Source organism: Balearica regulorum, chromosome 10 (assembly GCF_011004875.1).
Source record: "Balearica regulorum gibbericeps isolate bBalReg1 chromosome 10, bBalReg1.pri, whole genome shotgun sequence".
In the NCBI taxonomy this organism is placed as follows: Eukaryota; Metazoa; Chordata; class Aves; order Gruiformes; family Gruidae; genus Balearica; species Balearica regulorum.
In genome coordinates this window covers 3,699,140-3,724,235 of record NC_046193.1, presented here as the reverse complement: position 1 = coordinate 3,724,235, position 25,096 = coordinate 3,699,140, and the positions used below count along the sequence as shown (strand labels likewise).

The following is a 25,096-nucleotide window of genomic DNA, read 5'->3' as shown; positions in this document are numbered from 1 at the left end:
TTTCCCTTCAGTTGAATCCGGGGACTTACTGTGTAAGTGCTCTCCAGATAGTGAAAGAAAGAGGTTTTGTTTCAAACCTGAACACAGTTCTCATGGTGCTGCCGTTATTCCCAACAATAATAAAACAAAAGAAAATAAAACCAGTCTAGCTATAGCTGAAGCTAGCATGAGAAGAAAAGATTTAGCTCAAAGAGCTAAATGCATTAATTCTTTCTTATAAGGCAGACAAAAAAAATCAGCACCTGTTTTATAGTATTAAAAGAGGCTTTAACATATATGCTCTTGGGGGTATGAAGGCGCAGGCTAGTTGCTTCAGAAGAATTTCAAGGTGTTTGGACATCTTGAGAATATGAAAAGACCTTTTGAGATACACGTTACGTTATTTTGTAGATCAAGATGTAATATATATGTTTTGTGGTTACTGATCTTGCCTTACTGTATTACCATAGATAGTTTTGCTTAAGTTATCAATATGTAACTGATTGATATTATTATATTGGACATCTTGTGTATTTATAACCAAACGCCTTTTTTATGTTTAATAATACCAATCATAACTTCTCAATATCTATTCTTCTAAGTGTTTTTGGAGTTCTCTACCTGATCGTCAGTCATTAGACTAGTTTTTGACACTCATCCCAAATATCTCCCTATAAACCATAGGCAATGGTGGGATGTTTGCCTCTACTCATGCAATTATTCTGTTCACCAATTCTTTCTCTTTTACTGCAAGTAAAATTCTACTTAATTCTAAGAATTGTGTTCTCATCACTGTATTGTCATCTCCAAGGAATATTAACACTTTTGGAAATTATACAGTCTTTGCGTCTATAATATTTATCTTGGCTTGTAAAGTAGCCAAGATGTTCATTTTAAGTTATCTGCTTTTTCAAGAAGATAGAAGTGTTGGCTTTATTCCAATTTCTCCTTTTTAAAATGAATCATTTAGTTACCTCCTCTGTTTAAATGCTTGAAAGTCTTGAATTATTGGTGTAATCATAAACATGTCAATTGTAGCGTCACATAGTGTGATATTGCAAATGACACTAGTTGAAGAGTCCCAAAGGAGCAGCTATCAATGCCTAGTCTTCAGGTAGATTCTCCATGGTCCTACACTTGATTGTATGCAGTCTCAGTATTGTTTAAACATTCTAAACCCTAAAGCCACGAACAGTACCTTTTCAGCAAAGGATTATTAAGCTAATTCTGTATTAAAATGAGCCGTAAACTCCAATAGTGCTTCAGCATTCACGTGCAATCTTGTATTCTAGAATAACTAGTGGCAAATGGAACATTTTGGAACAGATCTCTCCCATTTTCTAGTTTTGCCCAAATATCTGATCCTTCAAACAGGACCTCTTTTCCTACCTGGAGATTGCTCCCAGTAGGAGTGCTGAGGTAGGAAAATGAGACTCTGCCACTTGTCTGGGATTTCCAGATGTCTGTCAGTGTTTCAGAGAGTGGCCTAATAGCTGTTGCTACAAGAGAATCAACACTTCAGAGAATGTGCAGCAGTTCTGACATATCCCTGATGCATCTGGGGAATTCCAGACAGAAGTGCAGGATCTCTATGTTTACATAATAGAATAAACACTGATTTATAAATATCCCACTAGGGATTCAGCATGTTAAATATCCCTCAGTGGTTTACAGAAAGTCAAAGATGAAGTCTCAGTCTGGATGAACCAAGATTACTTCAGTGACTCCAGTAAAGTTTTGCCAACTCATTCTAGCGGTTACCTGGTCAATGTGAACTTCAAAGGAAATGTTAATTACGTTATCTATTCAATTTGTGACATCAGGGAAACTTAATTCCTCATATCGGAACAGAGTGTATGGATCTAACTAGCGTGGCATGCTGACTCCAGCAGTAATCTATATCTGATACTTCAGATAAGGTAACTTTCCTCTAAGCGTTACGTGCACTTCATCACTTGTGCATTAGGGAAAAACATTTCCAGCTTCAAATGGCAATCAGCATAGCCTTGGAATCATGAAGACTCTGCTGGCGTTTAGTTTTAAATGAGATCACACAATAGGAATTCCCAGTCACACTAATTTTAAGAGGGGATCTCTCTGAAATATGTCATGCCAAACTCAGAAATTTTCATTTGAGAGAAAGTATCCGTAAGAATTCAATAGTAAAACTTTTAAGACTTATGTCAAATATAAGCATAGGTTTAGACCTAAGTCCCTGGCCATTGCTTTTCTTGTATCCAAGCACAGCGAAGAAGGGTAAAATACAGTGCAGAGAATATTCTTGGATATGACTGTTCTGAGAGGAAAGAAACATAATAGTTTCTTATACGGAAATGGAGTTTTAACATTCAGTAGAAATTATTTACAAATAAAGTATTGAGATATGTAGTGGAGGCTCCCATAGAGTTTTCTCTTTTGTTATGTGCAGCAAACCATGGATTCCACATGGAATATCTTTATGAAATCCCTTAATTTGCCACTGTACCTGCAAATCACCTTTTCAACCGGCCTCTTTTTTGGTGAAGCACAGTTAACTATTTTTTATAGTTTGGAGTGCTGCACGTTTTACACAGTTTTGTGAGGAATAACAGAATAAGCATTACTGCAGGGCACCACATCTTCTTTCAGTAAACCCAATAAACTCTTGCTGAGCAAGAGTCCTGGGTGAATATGAATGAAATAGCAAGGAGGACTTGACTGTAGAATTTGGTTCTTCCCAGGCGTGTAAACTCTTTCAGAATTTATTTTCATAAAGTCTTTTTCATTTTGTGGGATGTGGCTTAAGTACTTACTGGAACAGAGGTAAAAAATGTATCCTGGAAGCAGGCACATCGGTAAAATGGGGTTTAATCTGAATTTACTGGGTTACTCACTGTTTAGAAAATAAGTAGCAGCAATTAGGTCAGAGTTTACTCAGCAATTCATTTCCCATGTTAATGTTTGATGTACCACCTATGGACTGGTAGAATCAATCACTTACACTAAAAGTGCCTTTCTGAAGCTCTGTTTTCAAGGCCTTGAACTCCACAAGGTAGGACGTTTTATGCACAACTCGGATGTTATTTATACTGTTGTGAAGATACACTTACCAGTGTTTTCTGAACTCATGTATTAATCAGTGTGGAGCCTTAAAAGTCTGCTGAATGTTGAGTAGAAAAATATTTGCATGCTGAATGAATTCATAACATTATTATGGATTACAAGGCTTCAGTCTCTTCTTTAAATTTTCTTTGATTGCTTTTTTAACTATAGATGCAGTGTGGATCCCAGCTTTCAGTTATGCCTGAGGGATTTCCTGCATTAAAGTGATTATATTATAATGAAAAGCTACCATTTAAGCGCTCATAAAAAGAACCTTCCCAAATCTATGGAACTACATTATACGAAAAAATACAAATACGCGTCTCCTTGAATTTTCTTTAAAAATATTTTTATTCGGATTAGTTTCACTTTCATTATTCTAGTAGCACAGAAAATAAGCAGGAGCTAGCTGTCATTTTGCAAAACAACGCTGAACCCCCCACTGGGCAGAGCTGTGATGGCAGTTGTATAACTTTCCGTGCAATCTGAGTCTCCGAGGCCCACTCGAGCATTAGCGATACCTTATAAAGGATAGCTGGTAAAATGTGATGACTTAGCTGGATGAATACCTAATGAGACTGGAATCCACTCTTCCCAATGCTTAACTATATTTTACCCACAATTTTATGCAGTATGCACCAATTTACAGTCAGTTTTTCATCTACATTCCCTTTGTATTACAAAAATGTTTATTCCTTATAAGATTGTATTAATAAATTAACTTTCATGGTTTCTTGCGTAAAGTACTTGGGTGCAGCAATTTCCAATGTACGTGAAAAGTGAAGCAGTGTGTCATGACGCTTCTTTCATTTTTATATAAAGAAAAATCTTTTTCCCGTGGTGCTATCTGTGTGATCAGGCCTGAAACACCACCTCCAAAAGCTGTTACACGTTGGTGATAATGTTACAGCACTATAGGAGAAGTTTTTCTGATGGGGTTTAGCAGATACCGGATAGGTTAAGTTTCTAGGAATGGTCTGGTGGAGTGTGGGAACATTTCAGATGTGATGTTATTACACGTGCTGGTGGAACCTACTTTTAGTATGAAAAATGCAAGTTTTGGGGGTTTTTAGCTGTAGTTCTCTTAGGCTACTGTAAAAAAGGCTTCATGGCAAGAGCAAGTATCAATTAGCAGTTAAATTATAGTATTTCTAGGGTAGAAGTTGAGTTTTTAATCATCATAACCACCCTTAGTTAAGATAGGTACAAGATAAGTTGCTCTCTCTTTTCAAATGCATGTTTGTTATACAGGAGAGAGAGACTGAGTATCAATTAAGCGAATTGTGTAGGTGTATTTATTTTTCATTATTAGAATCTAAAAAGCTTTTTATGGTTTTAACTAAAAGATGAAGAAAGACTGAATACAGCAAAATTAACTGGTTGCTTAGTACTCATTAGTTTAGGTTCCTCAAGCTTACTTCTATAAAAATACACTGTTAATAACCCAATATTCATTTTCGAAGCTCATCTCGCAAGTACATACCGGACTTCAGTTAGGTACACCACTATGTTATTACATGTTAAATTAGCTACAGATACGTAAAGAATTTAGAAGCAAATTGAGAAAGGAACGAAAGATACTTGATTCAGACAAATATAAGTTTAAAATAGAAGTAGAAATTAATAGATTGCCAGAGATTGAAATCCATAAAAAAACCCACACTGTCAAAAATAGATCGTGAAAGTAAAGAAATTGGTAATAGCATCATTTGAGCTGTTGTTAAAAGAATACATTTAATCATGCATAAAACATCAAATATTATGTATAAGTTCAAGATTTTCTTAAATTATTTCAAATTCAAGGTTTGGATGTATATTATTCTACTCATGAAATGATTTGGTTGGTTGTTTTTTGTGTGTTTTTTTTTTTTTTTAAAGTTATGTTGCCAACTCGCCTAAAGTAGATTGTAAGAATTTGGTTGTGAGGCTGAGCTGAAGTACCTTGGAAACCTTCAAAAGCACTGTAGGAGAAGAACCCGCTCATCCTCTCTCCGGATCGCCATGCTGTCTAATTCCTCGTCTGAATTGGTGGTTCAGGCCAATTTGCCAACACACCCAGGCCAGAAGCCAAACTCCAAGTACACATCTAGTCCTTATTTGTACATGTTCTCTCCACATGGAAGGATTGGTTTAAACAATGAAACCAGCCTTCCCCATGAAAAAAGCCTTCAGTATTGTCACGACGAAGGCCTCCAGGGGTTGCATTTTGCAACACTTTTTTCCTACCTTGCATGGGAAACGAACCACCAACGAACTTTAAACTTTTATTTCACCTAGTTATGTCTGCAGCATGAAGTGTGGCTGAGCTGGTAAGAGCTTGTGATAAATTGACGTTTTTCTGTAGACACTTCACTCAACGCTTGTTGCCGCTGCTGTCCTGTTCGGGTCCCCACAACCCCCTCGAATGCCCCTGCCCGCTCCCGGGAGCTGTGCTTAGCAAAGCTACGGCCTGTTTCAGTGCTTTGCTAAGAGGGAAGGCGAGTTTTGGGTGCTCCTTCAGTTTGAAGGTCCTGTTGCAGATGCTGAAGCCCTGACAGTTTCCACAGACAGATTTGTACTGCCTTTACCCTTGGGGACATGGCTGGGAAAGCCCAAATGGTGCCTGCCTCCCTGGGAGGAGCGGGAAGCACAGGAAGGGGCACACGGCGGGCCCTGGGGCCTCCCCTTCTGCGCCTCCCCGGTCTGCACCGGGGGCTCCTCCTGCCCCCGCGCTCTCACTGCAGGGAAAAGCGCTGAAGCAATTATTATTTATCTGGCTCTTTGCAGCTCTGTTCTGTGGGGAAATGCTGGGTCTGACCCAAGTTCACATTAAACGCCATTGTCATAGTATGTCTTTCAAGATTGTGAACAGATGGAAAAAATCTAGGCGGGATGGTTGTGTGTTAATAACTCATGTGAGGCAAGGAGTTTTGCTTTGGCATACAGTATTGTCTCAGAGTCCTATATAACGTGCCTGTTAAAGTTGTAATGGTTGGCTCTTAGATTTCTGTGTTTCAGCGGGTGCGTAGCACGGTGCCACGCAGATGTACTGGTTCAGGGATTTCTGCACCACGCTCCTGGGACCCACGCAGGCTCGGGGTTAGGTGAAATGTTTCTGTACATTTGACGTTCCGGCTGTACGCAGTACGTTATATACCCATAAAATAATATCTACATGTTTAATAATTTGAGAGGAGTGCATGGAGCATTCTTGGCAACTGCAGTTATTTTCCTTATCTAATATTTCCATTGTTTGTGTAATGGAACAGCAAACATTCTTCCAAGGTTACCCGAACATAAGCATCTCAAATGAATGGCTTAGATTTTTCTAAGTGATAAGTACAATTTCATTGCTCGTTTTGTTTCTGGGTTTTGGCATGTCATGCCACTTGCTGATTTACTTTGATTTTGTTCATTTACTTGTAGAAAACTAGAGAAATATTGCATGATGCATTTTCCCTATGAAGCTTTTAAAATAAATGTAAGCTAGATCACCAGCTCCTTTGAGAATCCTAAATGGTTTGCCAAAAGCTTCTCTCTGTGTAACCAGAATTGCTTTAAAGTAAGGCTAGGAAAGGAAGAAAGGAGGTGAACGTCTTCTGCCTGTTGTATTAGGTAGCATCAGAGATTTTCTGAGGGCAGTGCTGATTTATTTATGTGATTACCAGGAGCTCATCTTCCTTTCAATGATTATCTTACCTTAGCAGGTGCAACACTTTTAGAAAGGAGGCTATTTTCATGCAAACTGAAGCCCCCTGCCCTTTAAGACAGTACATTAAATACATGCAGGCAATGTTTACTGACTACAGACATACATTCTGCTGTTGCAGCTCAGATTTAGATGAACAGAATAATAAATGGGTGTGAGATTTTGCACCTATTTTGCAGAGGTTTGTTCATTGTAATTAGCTCAATTACAACCACAATGTGTTGTAAGTCAAAAGAAAGTCTGGCCCAGCAACTTTAAGTAATTATTTCCCCCTTTCTAAGGAGGTTATTGTAGGTTAGTATTCGCTGTAATGTATTGTGCCACAAATTTTTCCTTGATCTAAATACAATCATGCACTACAGTATGTCATTCCCTTTTTGCAAAACAGTAAGTGATGGAAAGTGTTGCCATTATGTGATAAATGTGTAATCCCATTCTTCAAAATAGTAGTTTGAGTTTGTTGGCATAACTGCCCATTTATTGTGTGAAAAAAAGATGAGGCTAGATCTTTAACATAATAGCAACAGTATACATGATGATGGGAAAAGTGATTTTTTAGATTTCATACACTCTGGCAGTTACGTAAGTTGTCGAAATTGCAGAGTAGGGTTACGTTAGTGGTGCTCCCTCAGAAAAAGGCAATTAGTCCTTTGCTTGGAGGATCAAAAAGGTATTCTGTTGTGTGCACTTTCATGCAGACGTATCAAAGTGGCTTCTGTGCTGGGAGAGGAAAAACTGTACGTTTTATCAGTAATGGGAAAGAAAGAAGTGAAGGGAGGAGAGAAGCTGGAGCTGCTGAGCTGTGCTGCAGCCTTTCCTTTGCAAAGCATGCCTGTTTTCTGTGGAGCCTATGTAAAAGTAACAGTACTGCAGAGAAAAAAAAAAAATTGTGTAATGAATACCTTGCCTCTATTGTATCGCAGGGCTTAGAAATCCATAAATATATATAGTGTGTCAGCCTTGAGTGAGAGCTGATTTATCTTCATTTTGTTCTTGTTTTGAGAAAGCTGCAGGAAGAAAGCAAAGTCCATTATACCAAATGAATAATCCAATCGATGTAGCCAGTTTGCCCTTGATGAAATTAAGCTTTGTCTTTGCAGTATATCAGAGAGACTGAAGGGGTTTTTTGCCTTGTTTTGTCAGTGTCCTATGAAAGCAAACAGTTGGCACACAGTGGCTTTATCCTTTTGGGGTTGGCCCTGCTAGAGGAAACATAAGAGCACGGCTTTTAATCGCTTGTCTCAGTTGACACTTACAGGGGTGCAAAAGGTGCTCCCATTACTTTACCTTTACATTTTAAGGTGGCGTTGTAATTACCTACATCTCTATTGGGCGTTCCCAAACTTTTTGCCGAGCGTCACTGCTAGCAGCAATGCTGCTTCCAGCTGAGCCATGGGAATTGGAAAACTTTGCTACTAAAGTCTTCATAAGGATCATCTGTGGATTGGATGGATGATGACAATGCCATTCCTCGCAATAATTGAAATTTTTTTATTCAGCATTGCATTTTTCTTTTTTCATGAAAGAGGATCGTGGTGTTTGTTAAAAGAGAAAAAGGGTTTTGGATAAAATGGGCTAGTGGCTTTCGATATGCAAGTCTAAGTTCAGGAGCCTTGCAAGTGGAATTAGCGTGACTGAATGATTGGTCATTTTTCTTTTGACAATAACTAAAATGAACAGACTTGGGATAAGAACAGTGTCAGATGCAGTAATGATTTCCTGCCTCTTGTCCCCTTTTGCAGTTGCTACTTACTCCTCAGATCTAGACTGGTCAAGTTTACTGTTTCCATCTGTTTTCCAAGAAGTCAAAGGTCAATGATGTTTGGCATGCCTGTTATTTATAAAGGTGAGGTGAGTGGAAAATAGAGCCAAAGATGTATTTTTGGCAGTCAGCTCAATGTGCTTCCAAGACAAACATAACTGCATTTCCTCAATACTGATTTCCTTTAATGTCGTGCATTCGTAGTGTCTGACTTGCCTTCTAAGTATCTCTAGAAATTATTTCTACCCTATCTCCAGTAATTGTTTGCCACATCTACCTCGGTGTTCTAGGCAATACACTTGCAGTTGCAGATCCTGAAAGGTGTAAGGACAAAGAAGGCCTCCTCACACATCTTTAAAAATTGATGATTGCCTCTGACATAAAGAACCTGTTTTCACTGATAATAGATGACGTAGTCTGGCATAGCTTGCAGCATGGTATAGTAACTTTCTTTTTAACTTTTAAAGAAAAAATAGTCCTTTCTGAATGCTCATTAGGAATCCCATGCCTTGTCCTGCCTTGGGGCTGGTAAAACAATGCGTTTTAATGTCCCATCCTTATTGCCAGTCCAGAACTTGGCAGTGCAACCATGGATTACATTAAATACAGACTATTTCTGTTGTATAATAGAAATAGCTGGGTGTATGTAGCTGCTATTTTTGTAACAATAGCATTTACTAACCCTTGTTTCCTCTTTGCTTTCAAATGAAATTCTTTAGGGACTGGAGATACTCTTTTCCTGTGTGGATTGTGAGCTGAGTCAGTTCTGTTAATAGACTCGAAAACCTGAGCTTCTGCGGGCTGTGCTACTCCTTTGATTATTCCTTTTGCGTTTGGTGTCAATCTCTCCTCCCCACCACTTCCCACAGAGGAGCCGTCTTTTTCAGTATGAGGGCAGTTTAGGTATAGTCCTCTAAGGTACAACAAGACTGAGAAAATGAGTAGTAGGAAGGAAAATCGACGCAATTTATAGAGTAGTTCAAAAGCTGTCATGATTCTTTTTTCTGATTAGCATTGGAGATGAGGGAAAATAAGGAGTAGTCCATTTCTTTACAGGTGTGCTTGAAAAGGAGAGCTTGCCCTTGAAGTAGTTACAAAAGAATGAGAGGAGAATTTTCTTAATGCATTCAGTAAGTATCCTATTAGCTGCAGCAGCATTTCACTTTGACTTCATAAATGAGGGCATAGCTCCTCAGATGCTATAGGCTACATACTGTTTGTTCAGGATCATGTCAGCATTAATGCAGAAAGACAAATGTCTGGTAATGCTCTGAAATTGCGGTGCAACTGTTAAGTTATAATCTTAGCACTTAGCATGAGCATTATTCTAGGTGTCTCAGTGAATTTGTTGCTTAAACGATACAACAAATCTAATTGTACTTTTTTCACAATTTTTCTAGCAGTTTCAAGTTGTTACCTTAGTTGGGAAATTGGGGTGGCAAATTGGAGCACCATGAATTTCCTTCCTCGCTTTAGTCATGTGTTGGCCCCCACCCTTTCCCTGGCACAGAGTCTGAATTTTAAAGGAATGGTAATTCCATTCTGAGCCACTGGTGAGGTTTTGTTTGTTTTAATTACACCCTGAAGTGTTATTGCATTCATTAAAAAAACCTAAAGTAGTAGAGAATTGTTGCATTACATCATCATTCTACTTTGCCAATAGGGTCACGACTGTTGCATGGTTTTGCAGGGATAGCAGAGGTCATCCAGCTTTTGACATTCGTAGCCTTGCGGTACTGCAGGCAAAATATATGCCTTTTCTTGAACTGTAGTCCCACAGTTGACATTTAACCCGTGGAAGCCTTGGAGTACAGGAAGATGACTGTCTTGGTGAAAGTCACTCCTCTTAGTGAATGATAATTGATTAAAAGGGTAAAACAGCAGTGACAAGGCTGGCCAAATCAGAACCTATTATTGTCACTATGCAAATTGTCTAGTTTTTGCTTTAAAAAAACCTTTAAAGCCATCCTATTTCCTCCAAAAGTATGGTGTAAATTTGGAAAACTATTCAAGTGTTAAGGCGTGCTCACCTGCTGACTTTGTACACATCTCACGTGATGCTGGTGAGGTCCTTGGGCTTTGGGTTTTTCCTTTGTTCTATTGTTTTCTCAAGCCAGTGAGTTTGTGCAGTTGCGTTCAGCAGGTGCAAGGGCAGTCTGACAGTGCTGACCCTGGCTCTTGGTTCATTAACGTGCATTGAGTAGATGTGAAATGAACTGCAGAACAGGGTGCTTGGTTAAGAGTTCAGAACAATCGCTTTTCAGACGTAAGAAAAACTATGCTGAAGGCAACCATAAAAGTAAATTATTGATGATTATCAGTATTACGGGTGCATCAAACAGGAGCAATACAGTGCTACGTGAGGCTCTTCCATGAGCACTGTAGCTGGCTCTAGGAAGTTAAATTTGCTTATCTTGTCCATCACTGATATTCGAAAGCTATAGATGCTGAAGGATTCTACAAATAAATTTTTGAAGTTGACATATAGCTAAGGAAAAAGGTATAAATATGTTGTTGGTTTTGTTCCCAAGGAAGTCTTCTGTGATTGTAGTACATCTTCTGCTATTTCATCTGCTTATAAACATGAAAGCTAATCTGCCCCAACCCACAAAGTAAGAACCATAACCTGAAACTACAGGAGTGAACTGTCATGCACACTGGATCATAAGGTGGACATGAGTAGTATGGTGTGTTACCAGAGAAATGAAAACAGTTTTAGCTGAGTAAGTATATTGGCTGTGCAAAGATCAGTTCTGTTTTCTTCACTGAGTTGTTCCCGATTGTTCTTGTTTAATGCTATAGCGTAGCTGAAGTCATTTGCTTAAATATGAAATATCAGATGGCAGAAGTCAATAAGCTCAAATCGTCTTACTGGCTGTTTTAAAGTGAACTCTTAGTAGAGGACAAAGAATACACCCAGTTTGTTAACATGTGTGTACGTGACTGCTCCAAAATACTGTACACAAGCTGAGAATAAGCCTGTATTAATGTTTGTGTTGAATGTTAAAGAAATGTCTTGGAAGAAACAGCGATTTTTGTCTTTGATCCTAAAGAGTGTGCATGGTAAAAGATTTGGAGAGTTTGAAATGATTTAAAAATACCTCTTATAAGGATAACTGTTTCTGCATTACCCACATACAAAGACTCTTAAGGTGAAATCAGTATTGTGGTGGTGTTTCCCCCCCCCCCCCCAGACCTAAATGTTATTTTTAATTCCTGATGCTAATCCTGTTGAACAAGGGTATGTGTGGCATATTTTTGCCATGAGATGCTGGCAGTGCTTTCTGGTGCCCCACTTTTCCAAAGGTATTGATGCAGACGTTAACGTTGCTGCAGCTAGCAGCTTAAAATTACAGAGAAAAATATATTGGTTCTTGCTATGCAGTGGCAATCAATACTATTTCCTGGATGTAAAAATCTTTGTGTCTCTCCTTTTCTGCTCTTCTCTCCTATAAATCTTCCCGTGCTCAGCAGCTGCTACAAGGGACATCTCACCTTGCTCTATGGACGTGAAACGTCCCTTCAGGGATGATGCCAGCCGTGCTCTTACGAGTCACTTGCAGCCGCTGTTTGCTGTGCAAGGGTGACTGCTGGCATCCTTCCCTGGAGAATCAACCGAGCGCTTTTGCAGGCCTGTCATCTTTTCTATCTAGTCGTGTTCACATAGTGACAGCAAATGGAATTTTAAATGAGGTATTTAAAACTAATGCCCTGAATCTGGGATCCAGTTTGGAATCCCCTAGATTTCTTGTTCGATTGGGTCACTATTTCATCACGATTTAGTGCGACCTTCCTCCTTTCTTATTTTGAGCTGTTTAATGTATGTTTTTGCTTAAAAGTCCTGAATTTTATTTGGGGGACTTCTTCAGTCTTTCTAGATGACTTAAAGGATTCAGTTGCATAAGGTTGCCGTGATATCTTTATGAAGAAATTTTTGCCGGCTTCATTTGAATTTGGGAGGCGGAAGGAGGGGAATAGCCTTGAGCCTGTTTTCATTTAGAAACATTTTGAAAAAAGTCATTCTATTGTTAAAAATTGATAGCTCATCTTACCTGCCTGGGACTGTCCATGAAAGTTGTGGTAGCATTGTTGGATGAACAAGTGGCTGGTGGTGGCTGACTGGAATAAAATTACGCTTCTTGCTGGTGTTGGAATGTGAGCGAAATCCATTGCACAGGTGTAGTTACACAGGCAAAGTGACTGCTGCCCGGCGCATCTTCTCTGCCGGGGGAACAGGTTAAGCTCCATTTGCTGAAGTTGCTGTCTCTCATACCAGAAAAAGGGGGGATGCCCAGTGAGGCAGTATAACATTATTTAATTCATTAGGGGTGGTTTTTTCCTCCTCCATTTATTAGGTATATATTTTAAAATTATCTCTTTCATTACTTTTACCATAGTAGAAATCAGGAAGAAAAAAAATAATCTCCAAAACTAATTCTTATCTGTGTAGGAGCTTTGTGAAAAGTTACTCAGTTTTACTCCAGAAAGAGGATCAGATCTTCCTGAGAAAGGGCCTGCAAGCCTTCTGGGGACAGAAGAGGGCACAGAGAGCAGAGAAGCCAGTCACAGATCCTCACTTCTGAGCGCTCAACTGTTAGGAAGATACAATGCATGGTAGGGAGATGGGTGTTCACTTTAGCACACCTGCCATGAGAAAACAGCATTCTAGCAGATTACAAGTAGCAAGCATATAAAATTGCTTATATATATATAATCTGAAGAAGGTATTTATTCATATTACAAATTATCCATATTTTCTTGTGTTATTGAATAGTTGCCTATGTTGGTGTGAGTGGTCAATGATGATAGAAATGTTGCCCTGATAAATTTAAGTAATCTAGTTATCCAAGCGTGATTGCTTCAAGATAAAGCAAAACATTAAACTGCACGTGCAAAACCTAAAACTGATTGGAAATGGATTCTCTGAAATTCCCCACCACTACCACTGTGTTCAAGCTTGCAGGCAAGGTAGTGTATCCATTCATTTGCTATGTATAAGTAGCAGCATTTATTCTGGGAAATCTCTAGTGAGATATGTAGAACTGGAAGGAGCTATAAACCATTTCTGCATTCTTTAGTATGTATGACCCTGTATGACCTTGCAAATATATGCCCTGCTATGAATATCTGTATTTTCCACATTTAAAATTCAGTATAATGTTCCTGCTTGTGCACTTTTCCATATCTGAATTTATGCTTATAGACAATCTGAAACAATTAATGCCAAAGTTGTATTCTGTCATGATTTCATACTTTGAAAAAACATTCTTTGTTCCTATTTCTTCACTTTATTCCATCATCTTGTGACTACATCAGTTTTTTCCTGATACATATTTCCTTTATTGCTCATTTGCTTCTTCTATATATTGTATTTATTTTTTTTTCTATTCTACTGCTTACTTGGGGTCTTTCTCAAAGACCTCTACTTCTGAATCAGTTGTGAAATCATCCTTGCGGCCTCAGGCAGTTCCTCCATTATTAACAGAGATACCTCTTCAACCCAAAGTCTTTTGACAAGACTGTGTACTTTGTGGTATTGATTAGGTCATCTGTTGGGCAAAATTCGTCCTGTTTGAACTTGGGCCTTTTGGCAGAACTGTATCTTCTTTATCTGCTTGGTCCTATTTGTCCTGTTTGAACTTGGGCCTTTTGGCAAAACTGTATCTTCTTTATCTGCTTAGGTTGCTCTACAGAATGGTGGAGATCAATTTAATATCGCTTGTACAACTGGTTGATTATGACTGCATTAAGTATTAAATCTTGGCAGCAGATTTAATGTTGACTGTTAAAGGCAAATGCTTCAGCATGACTCCGAATAAGTATACTCGAGATATTAAATACAGTTGATGCAACTGAGCTAGGTGTATCAAATGAGTAACTAGATGGTCTTCTGTAAATGTATGTACCAGTTTCCTGTTGAAACTATTTTAAGATCAGCATTTATCTTCCAGCTTGGCTTGTGGCTGTTTAAAAAAACCAACCCCAAATTATACAGTGATTTTCATATCATTTAAAATGATATCAGGTTTTATTTCTTAATCTTTGTAAAAATAATTTAAAGTTGTTCTTTGCTGGAAGGGCTTTCAATATTTTTGCAAAAAATTAATTTTGAAAACTTCTGCCACTTTTCACTGTGTGAGGTAATTCAATGTAAAACTTACAGGCTGAAGGTCAGTATTTTAAATGGCAGGAAAGCTTGGCTACTTGTGTTCCTGTTTTCAGACATACAAGAACTGTTTTTTGTTAAGTTCTGTCTCCTGACTTAACCCTTATTTTATTCAAGTCAGTGATGAAATTTCTATTTCCTCCTTAAGCAAGATAATTTAAATTTTGAGTTTTGGGCATATCACAAGAATTTTAAATACTTTATAGCAAATATTAATTTAACATTCAGTATTTATGACAAAGTCTTTTTAACTGATAAAGCTTTATAATATTGTTAAAATTAATGAAATCTTGTGCTTGACTCCTTAATCTACTCTAAGAATCTGTCTACTCTAAGAAATCAAGATGTAATTATTAAAAAAAATTAGTTGTCAGAAGAACTTAATATCATGGTAATTTTTGGTAGGAAAAGGTTGAAGGTGATAATGTATAGTGAAATGAACAGATATTCTCCTACTTTAAAATATCGTTGTTTAAAGTCAACTGTTTCCTACTTCAGGCTTCATTATACTTACTCAAAAGTGCTCAAGATAATTTTGTTTTTGAGCACTAGGAAAAACTCTGGAATAGCAATTTATAGAACCTTAATTAATTGCATCAACTCCAATGTGTAAAGCAAAGTAAGCCAGATAGCATTTCTACTAGTCAGCAGAGACAGTAGAGTTCTTTACAAATTAAAGTTACTGTGAGAACTTTGTTTCTGCCTGAACAACAATGCTCTTACTTTCCCATTCCATGTCCAACATCATAAGAGACTAATTGTACATAGTCCTCAGACATTTATAAGCATAAAATTAAAGGAAAAAAATAGAGCTTTGAAGTAGCCAAATACGTTTAAAAATACCACAGTCTATAGTACACTGGAAGTGTTGTAAAGACCGGGAAACTAGAGACGAAAGTGTTAGGAAGTGAAAGTACAGTAGTACCCTCTAGGATGTCGATAATCTAAGGTTTCAAACATATTTCTATTCAGGATGAACTGCATGAGCATTTATAGCACGTGTTGGCAAGAGTAAAGACTAGATAATAGTCTAGCAGTGACACGTTAGGCTCGGAACAAAGTAACCGTACTGAAAAGCCAAACACTGGTTTATTCAATAATCCAACAACTCATTAAAGGGAGTTGGCAAGCAAAGCTGATTAATAAGCGTGTCCATGTCTTTCCAGAGGTGAGCACCTGACATTCTATTTAATATTGAGTCAGTATGGGTAAGGAAGGTGAGCTGGCAGGCAAAATTAATTAATTCATTCAGTTTATCAAAGGCTACAGTCTTATTGTATAGCTCATGCTGAGCTGGGAGATGTTTAACAGGAAAGGTAATGGCAAATTTTACATTGCACCAGTTTTTGTTTCTATTTGGCTGTTATTTTACAGTGGGTAAAAGGAGCCCAGTTCATGCTACAAGAGTCCACCATTAGCATGATCTTCTCTGCAGTAGGTGTAAATAATATAGAAAAAACTGCTGAGGTTTGGGGTTGGTTTTGTTGTTGTTGTTTTGGCTTAATGCTGAAGACAAAATTGCATTCCCAGATATTAAACATGTGGAGCTAATGGTGGATTTGTAACTACTATCAACATTGTGATAGCAGGGTCCTTAATAGTCTGGAGACTTCCTAGAACAAAACACGATCCAGTAATAAATGCTCTTCTTAATAGGCAACCGTATTGCCCAATATTTATTCAGAGTAAGTCTTCTGTACAACAGGGCTAGGTCCAAGGTGCCAGCAGCTCACTAGAGAGGAGAGGAGGAGTCTGCTTTTCCAGAAGGGTTTATCTGTCAAATGAGAGGATGAAAGAGGCCTAGACCTTTACATGCGACTGTGTTTATCATCAAAAGATATGATATTGCTTGAGGTTATTATGCAAGAGTTGATTCACTTGGAGCTACTTTTCAGCTGGGAATCTGTTGCAATTTACTGCTTGGCTCTGCTGTTCATACTCATCCTTCTGGGCAGTGTACTCGGAGTTTCACTCTGATCCTTTTGGCAGGAGGGAAAATATAGAAGTTTCAGTCTATAGAAACACTCAACAGTTTGACCTTTCAATTAATCTGAACCAGCAACTAATAAATGCCACCTTGACATCACCTGAAGAGCTGACAACTTTATTTCAGTTATTCTAATAAAAGAATCCGAAATGACTGTCATCTAAATAAAGCACTGAGTGTGCTAGGCTAGCAGACTTAGAGGAAAATGTTTAGCTATGGGTTAATTGTATCAAAAAGTATGTCTGACAAGGGTAAAATGGATCTTCCTCAGTGTCACATTAACTTAGTTTTGTGTGCTCTACTTGGTGCAATTTAATATGGTATCAGCTGTTCTCAGAAATTGTTTCTTGCTTGCAGTTTGACTTCTGATGTCCCAGGATAAATATCTCGTTTTTCTTCAAATGTGTCTGTTTAGATGTCCATGTTTAGACAGAGTGAAAATTTAATCTTTCATTCAAAATATCTTCTGTAAACACTGATAATACTAACAATTTTGTGTAAATGATGTTGTTATAGTATCTGGCTCTGAAAAGTAACACTGTGAAGTGAGTATGATCATAGTTATTCCTTTCTTTCTCTCCATCTTTTGTCAAAAACCCCCAGAATCTTCATAGGCAGCAATAATACTCTTGGAAAATAAAGTTAGTGAAATGCTTAAGAATCTTAGGAGCTTCTGGGTACCAAAACTGAAAAGAAATTTTATTAAAGCGTATGTTTAAAAAAAAAAAGGTAACCAATAGAAAACAGACCACGTTTCCATTTCCAACTACAGACTTGGAAGTTATTTTATTTCAATGGTTGCACAAGGAGGGGGAAGACAGAACCTATGAAGGAAAGACTGGATTCCCAAACTGTTTTCTTCAATACAAAACATGAACCACAGCTCTTCTAAAGGACATGAGCTATTTAGAAGCCCGTGTTAACAAAATTAGCCACATTTGAGGAATACCATGTTTGAAGGAATTGTCTACAAAAATATAAGTACGCAAAGAAAGACAGAAGTGGATTTAATTTTAAATCTTATTGTGTTCAGTACCAGCAATGGATTTGGTTTTGAACACTGCAGTGATATATCTGCCCAAATGGAGACAGCTATGTACGTTTCAAATAGTGGAAATATTTGCCGGATTTTAGAAGGTAGCACTTGCTCCTAGGTTCAGTACTTGTTCTTCATAAACTCTAGCCTCTTTACACAGAGAGCAAAATATTTTACTGTGGCTGTTGTATTTTTACTCTGACACAACGTAGGCTCCTTGAACAAGGTTCTGAATGAGCTTTTCTCACATGCAGATGTTCCTGCACTTCAAAAAAGGCTGAAGGGAATTAGAACAAGAGTTGGAGATTTTATAACAGACAACAAAACAAAACCTGAAACAGCTGTAAACTGTTAGAGAGTTAAACCAACATCTGGAAACCTCCTAGGAAGAACTGTGAGATGACTTGCAGGCAAAGATAATATTCAGTTAACTACAGAGTGTTTGGACAAAAAAGTGGAGCTATGGTGAATTGAGTCAGTGAAGTTATCGCTAACCTTTAAAAACCAAGCCTTAGAAGAGAAGATTAAAATTAAATGGGCAGCGTGCGTTGAAGCACAATATAGACATCCCTGGTCTAGCTCTGAGTGTGGTGCTAGTGTGTGTTAAAACCAGAGGTGGTTCTAGTTCAGGTCATAAATAATTGTAGTGTCGTGTTACGGCTGAGTGAGTAGACCCTTATCTCTAGCGTGGCATGCACCAGAAAACGGGAAAAGTCTTCTTGGGCAGCAGGTCAGAGACTAGCGTGAGGGTTATGGTTTATGGAATATACTAGCAAGGCCCGGGGCAGGTGTTCAAGAGCGTGTCACCAGTGGTCGGTCTGTTGCCTGAGCATATCTATTTCGTATATAACCATGTTAGAGCAGTGGGTAACATTTGCATAGTGATGTGAAATATGGCTTGTTTCAAGTAGAAATAATCCAGTGTTTATAAGTTTTCTACTGCTATAGGATCTCAGGTTTTAATATACATAAACCCGCATCAGCCACTAGATCAAAACATCAGTCTCCATGGTGTTGTGGTTTAACCTGGCAGGCAGCTAAAACAACCACACAGCTGGTTGCTCAATAACCCCCCCAGTGGGATGGAGGAGAGAATCAAGAAGAAAAAAAGGTAAAACTTGTGGGTTGAGATAAAGACGGTTTAATAGGACAGAAAGGGAAGACATAATAATGATAAAAGAATATACAAAACAAGTGATGCACAACACAATTGCTCATTGAAACTATGCTCAACTAGTTCTTGAGCTGACCCACCTCCTGGCCCAATCCCAGTTAGATACAGAGCATGATGTCGTATGGGATGGACGATCCCTTTGGCCACTTTGGGCAGCTGTCCTGGCTGTGTCCCTCCCCAGCTTCTTGGGCGCAGGCCAGTATGAGAAGCTGAAAAGTCCTTGACTGCTTGGCAACAACTAAATCCATCAGTGTGTTATCAACGTTATTCTCATCTAAATCCAAACCACAGCACTACACCAGCAACTAGGAAGAAAATTATCTCAGCTGAAACCAGGACACATGGTAAGAAAGAGTTCTGAATGTGACCCATGAATTAGATCAATTAGTGGGCATTAAAACTTTTGAACCATGGTTTTCCATACCTAAATTTCAAAGCTCTGGCTAGCATAGAGTATAGTGGCATCAATTCTGGAATATAATGGTTTGAGAAAGATGAAGTCAAGGTATTGTTTGAATGCTTGATGAATGGAAGTTGTCCTGTATTACTGAATAACCTAATGATGGCTGTCTGAGACTGATTTATTTCCATGTGCACTTTTATTGACCTGTAAAATAGAAGTTAGGCTCATTTACAAAATTCATAGCAGTCCACATGCAACTAATCTGCTTTAAATTTCAGAGCAACATGTATCTTTGAAATAATCCAAGTTCTCAAACTCGTACAAATAACAGCTTGGGATAGCATTTGACCTAGCTGGGTAGGAACAAGCATAGATCTAGGTATGGATATTTCTTCTTGTCATAGACAGAAAAGGGGACTGTCTGCTATTTAGAGATCAGACTTTCATCCCATGGGATCAGTAGAGATGGGGCAGTTGTATTGGTAAGATCTGCAAAAATCCACTTTGAGTATAGGGTTCCTTTTTAAAGTCACACCAGCTGACTAATACTAGTCTAATGCATTGTATCTGAAAAGACTTCAAAGGAAAAATCGTCAAATTATATATCTGCATGACCGTATGGCATTGGATTCCAAGATGATGTCATTTTTACTTTGTGGTTTTGTAGGGAATAAGAAAAGTGCTGGAAAACGTTGAAGTTTTCCGGCTTTCATAGGCGCTAATTGTTACAATGGACAAACTCAGCAATGTAGTGATTAGGAATTACTCCCAAGAGAGTCTCCTGGAAGAAGAATCTTGATTTTTGACTGTTTTGTTCAGAATTGAAAATGATGTTTTTCATCTGCTGTTTTGAAACTAAAAGCAGTTTTACTTCCTCCTTTATTCCAAGCTGTGGATTTATGAAGGGAACTCTACTGTAGAGTTTTGGGAACTGTATATTTAAATGTACTGCACTTCTAGCCATCAGCTGCCTCCGATCGGCCAAATTTGCACATGGTGTGGTGCCCTCCACTTCCGTCCATTGTCCTGCTTGTACGAAAATGGTGGTAAGTCATTGTGGTTTTCACTGCAAATGTTCAGTCAGCTGAAATTCTGAATGGTGAATTATAGATAAGAGCACCTGAAAGGGCTGAGGTGACTGTTTCCAGAATTTTATGATGAAAAAGAAGCCTGAAGAAAATTGTGCCTTTAATAATTAAAAAGTCTGGGTTTGGCATGAGGTGTCCTTGACATACATACCATCAATATTATTGCTTTATGTCACAGTACGTCTATGACAATTTCAACTTGAATACACCTGAGGAAGCTGCAGTACTCTTCTGGAAGAAGACAAAAATTGCTTTTGTGTGGTCTTTTCAGAATATCTACCTATTGCAGCTTACTGCTTCTTGAAACTGGAGAGAGATTATATCTGGTGTGTGATAGAACAGGGATTGCTCTTGAATCAGGTATTTCAGTGTTGAACAGTAAAACATTTTTAGTGCCACTCGAGATTGTCCTTAACTATTCTGTTTGAGCATTTTGCTATTTTGTTAGGTAAGAGGTGACTAGTTATATTGGTCTATTAATATTTGATTTGGGGAGATCAGCATTTGAAGTCATTGTTCATGGCTTAAACTCGGATGTTGGGTTGTACTGAAGGGACTACTGTTTATCTGTTAGGTATATGAAACATGCTGCTTCCTTTCACACCAACATTTAAGTTGTTCAGTAATAAGAGAAGAATCATAGGTTTACATTTTACTACAAAATGTAGAAGTATTTTTAAGAAACTCTCTTAGCAGCGTTGGAAGCAAGTAGGGAATATAACCCTTGTGTATTATTACAAGCTGTAGTACCTGCAGGAAAGGTGAAATTTTTTTACATCCTGTATTCAGCATCATCATCGGAGTTACCAGCAACTTAATACAGTGTATTACTGCCAGAGTCAGATGGAAGAACTCTTCCTTGTCTTGCCACAGATTTTGCTCCAGAAATTTTAATTTTGCACACATGTAAGACATAATTGTTAATTCTGATGAATCCCATAATAATATTCTGCTTTGTTTTGTAATGTATTCCCCAAATCCTAATTATTTATAGGCAAGAGGCAAAGCAGTATGCCAGCGATGTGGTACAAAGGTGAATATGGTGAAAGATTCCAGTGCACTACGTGGCTGGTTGTGTTTTCTGTGCTTCATAATCAAAAAGATTATTTCCCTAATTTGTTTCCAAGAGCAACTTACACTTACCGTTATTCTAGTAAAAATGCCCTCTACCCTTACCTTCACGTTGTGTGCAAAATTCCCGCTGAAAGCTTTTTATGTGGAAAAACAATTGATCTTTGTGTATTAGAAGTCTTATTACATTTCAGTGATAACAATGTTCTCTTTATTAATTTCCGTGTTGTACCTTTTGATTTATAGCCCTTCATAAATCTCATTTTAAAGCAACCTATGATCTGGTACTTTAAGTGTTCCAATGCTGATCCTAAAATGTGGGCTAAAGTAATAGAAAATATCAGTTGTAATCCTGAATCATAGGAAGTGGAAATTTTGAGAGATCAGTACTGAATATGCAGCACAACATTTACTGAGGGGATTCTTTTTCAGGATTTTAATATTCTAGGACAGTATAATTTTTGTTTCCTTTCAGCATTTTTGTTCAAGTGTTTACATTGAAGGACAATCTTCAGAACAAGTAGGGAGAGTTTAAGGCTGAGATGCGTACCGTTTAGATCCTGCTCTTCAGGGTGTAGGATATTTAGGGCAGTATGAGGCATTTGTACTTATCTAGTGTGAGACCTATGACTCCATCGCAGGCTACAAAACTCATCAAAGAAGCAGAAGGAGGTGGACATTTAACCTTTGAGTCGATTGCCATGCCCCGCTGCTATAAATACCTGAACTAGTTAAAGGAAGGCAGCTCAGGTGCACTGTGCTGGAGCACTCCTGGGACTGCAGTAAATATTGATGCGCTCTTAAAGCATCCCACAAGTGGAAGGCTGGCACCAAGCGAGTATCTTCACGAAGGGAGCTGGAAATTGTCAGGTGCTGCTGTAGTCTTCGTCCAAAAGAGCTTTTTGTTGCTTAAGTGTAACAAAGGAATTTTTAGTTTTGGGTGCTAAATGAACAAAACCAATACAGAGTCCCACATAGGAAATGGAAGCCCAGGTGAGCGTGGAAAAGTGCTGCCCCAGACTGGCAACAGTTGTGGAGAGAGGCTCTTGCACGTGTGGAGGAAGAGGCCTGAGTGTCTCATGGGGAAGCATTCCTTCGTAGTGCTGCTTCATGGATACTCATGCAGGGAAAAATGTGGTAGAATTGGGCCTCAAAGAAGAGCTGTTTGCTTAGGGGTATTAAACATTACAAAATGGTGAGAGAGATTTTTTTTTTCCTTGTCGTGCTCTCTTGACAGTTCCATAGGGAAGAACAGCTATCTGTGAAGCTGGCCAGTATTTTGAACCTTGACTGCTTCAGCTGACTACTCACAGCATTCAAGGCATTTTCTCCAACAGCTATCTGGGAATGGAAGAAAACAATTTTATTTCACTGTCCCCAAACCTTACCAACAGAGGAGGAAAAGTTAGAAATTTCTTAAAGCAGAGACTGAGATTCTTATAAACCTAATAAAGCAGGGGGAGGGGGAAAGTGATGTTTATATTTATCTCCTTTTAGCAACAGCTGTTATTGTATGGCAACACTATGGTACTGTGTCAATACATTTGATTCAACATATGCAAAGCTCTTCTGGATGTTTCTGCATACGGCTCTGCTAAGGAGGATTCCTCAACTCCTCCCTCTCCCTCCTCCTCTCTGCTCTATTTGGATTTTTAGGGCAGAGTACACAATCTATTTTGCAGGTCTTGTGTGCCACCATTTAGCTCCACAGAGGCAACCTCCCAAACATTGATACAGTGGTAATCGAAATACCCCGACACCAGACATAGTGAATAGACTGACAAGAACAGAACAAAAGCCCAGGTAGTGAGAAATAAGCTCTGGCTACCTGCAGAATGGAAGCTGTTGACTGCATCACTTGGCCGGAGTGCATTTTACCGCTCCCCCTAAAGTAACTAACCAACTACCTAGAGAGTAGCTGAACGTCATCTGGACTATTTACCAATTTTCCTCTAACCTGGAATAAAAGGACAAGGGAAAAACCTGTGCCTCAGGTCAAAACTTGCCTGTTGTGATAAGTTAACAGTTAACTGGTGAAAGAACATTGGAATACTTAGAAATCATGCTATATTTAGAATTTATTCTGTGCAGTGGCAAGGTCAGTGCCTCATTCCCTGTTCTGTGTGCAGAATGCAGAAGTACCAGGGTGTTTTACCGTAGGTCAGAGCTGGACGTATTCAGGAGGCTTGGTGGCACAGTTCCCTGACTGCCACGTAAGGAAGATCAGCCTTGTAAATGGAGCTGGTTTTTTGAATAGGAAAGAGATGCTGTGTGTAGAAGTTCATGGTTATTTGCAGGGTCTCTAGGGAAAACGTTTGCATAGTAATTCTAACAGCACCTTCAGAGATCCTGCTTTAAAAAAAAAAACACACACAAAAACCAAACAAACAAACCAACCAAAAACCCAGCCATGACAAACCAAAAATGCTACTACTAAATGGATTAAGGATGATGCGTGTGCCTGGAAATGCTGGGGCTGATCACAGGCATGCTCTGCTCCTGTTGCCAGCTCCTCGGGATGCACGTGCATTTTACCTTAGAATTTGGTTATTCCAGCGCACAAAGCCAGGCAATGGCTTAGGGGATTATCGGACTAACCGGACAATCTATCGGTAGAAATGGTAGTGTTAGAAAACACACTGAAGTTTTGTAGGTGTGTATATCTATTACGGATCGACTTTTCCGAAAAGCATACCGTGTAACCAAATGGCAATTGCTCTTAAGAGTATGGGGTGTTGCCTACAACTTTGTTTCAAGCGTGGTACTTTTATTCTGCTTCACAATTTGAAGTGCAATTAAAAATTCATGATTGAGTGAAATGTGTTCACTCAAATTTGCATTTGGACATTCTTTAGTATTTATCCTATCTATGTTAATGAATAATCAATGTGAAACAAAATGCTCTCTTAGCTGATTCAAAATCTTCTGTCACAGAATAAAATACTGATCGTCTACACTACAGAGCAGTTATGGAGCAGGTTTTATGGTACAACCAATAGGTATTTGAAAAGATTGCTGTGCAGGTAAGCTTTGTGAATCCTTTTCATAGTTCCAAAGATTTATATGGAATTTCTATGTATTTCATAATGAGAAAAAAGAGTGAATAACCCTCCTACCTTGTCTTTTAACACCTTGCTGTATTTCTTTAACATCTGTATCCTCATACATACTGCAACATACTTCTTAATTCACTTGTTAATTTGGCAATCTCAAATAAAGCCAAAGGATTTTGAAATTAATAATCTTAATTATCATTCCTAAGAGTCAGAATGTTAAAAGTGAAGTAGTGAATAAATTAATCTCTCAAATAAAATTCCATCTTCATAACAGGATAATGAACACAGACATAACACTATGAGTTAGGAACTCTTGTTGACTCAGTATTTCCTAAAATGTAATACTGCTAATACAAATATTCTACATATATCAGACATAATATTTTTTTTTTTTAAAAAAAAGGAAACAACCTACTTATTAGATATCATCCTAACAGTTGCTTTAATGGAATAATGATTTTGGTAGTTGTGAGGAGCCATGCCAGTCCTGGGGAATGGCACTGTCTTGCAAAACCAAGAACCTTGAGGTGAAAAGCCAGATCCCTTTTCCCAAGACTGGGCTTTTAATGGAAGGAAAGAAAAGTCATCTGCTGTGGGCAGAGACA

At 38.4% G+C, this 25,096-nt stretch overlaps 1 protein-coding gene across 10 annotated transcripts in view; it reads left to right on the top strand.

Moving 5' to 3' along the window:
• ATP2B2 (ATPase plasma membrane Ca2+ transporting 2) overlaps window positions 1-25,096 on the top strand; it is a 433,201-nt gene that overhangs the window by 250,243 nt on the left and 157,862 nt on the right. The gene's annotated exons all lie outside the window — the stretch shown is intronic.